The sequence below is a fragment of the Dipodomys ordii genome, unplaced genomic scaffold (genome assembly GCF_000151885.1).
Source record: "Dipodomys ordii isolate 6190 unplaced genomic scaffold, Dord_2.0 Scaffold175, whole genome shotgun sequence".
NCBI classification, from domain to species: Eukaryota; Metazoa; Chordata; class Mammalia; order Rodentia; family Heteromyidae; genus Dipodomys; species Dipodomys ordii.
Genome location: NW_012267391.1, coordinates 2,108,969 through 2,109,868, shown reverse-complemented (window position 1 = coordinate 2,109,868; position 900 = coordinate 2,108,969).

Here is a 900-nt window from a genome sequence, read left to right as displayed (position 1 = left end):
ATACAGGACTGTAGACATTCAGACACAGACCAAAGGAGGATGGATACTCTTAGGGGAGGAACACAAAGGCACAATGTCTATGTGCCTTTTATCATATAAGATAATATTTATCTAAATGAACTGCAGAAAATGGAAACAGGAACTCTTTCCTTTGTTGTTTTCTTTTTTGTCTTATTTACCTGTTTGGGGAGCTTAAGGGGGCACAAAAATGTAGGGACAAGGAGTGAGCAAATGCAGCAGTCTTAAGACATTAAAAACAAACTATAAAATTTGTGGATAAGGACAGGGTGGAAAAACTGGGAAGGGGTGACACTGCCCAAAGGAAATCTACTCATTACATCATCTTTACCTTACCTTTAAAATAACAAGTAAAAACTTAAAACTAAAAAAAAAAAAATATTACATCACAAAAAATCCCTTAGAACAAGAACAGTCCTTGGCAATTCATATGCAAACTGTTTCTACAGAGGAAAACTAAGTGAAGATATTTGCGTATTTTTAAATAATCAAGTCGTAAAAGCAGAATTGCTCAAAAAAGAGATTTTTAGTACTTGTAAGTTCTAAATGTTAAGTATATCATTCCAGACACCACACCTTTAACGTCCCTTATTGTCATTACTACCTTACTGTTGTCATCAGTGTATTTCTCTTCCCAAGCATCGAAGTAGAGATTTATAAAACCGAGTCTTCAAAGGGAAAAAACAATTTCATTTTGAAGACTGCGAAGGAAATATTAGTGATTATCAGTTACAGGACTGCTGAGTCCTGTATGATCAGAACACTAGCTGTTTTTAGCAGTAATTACATTTTACAAAATAAAAAAAGCAGGTGTTCTCGGAAGTCTCGTCCCCAGTCGAAATCGGATTGTTCTTAGCAGAAGCGCGCGGCCCAGGCGGCGCC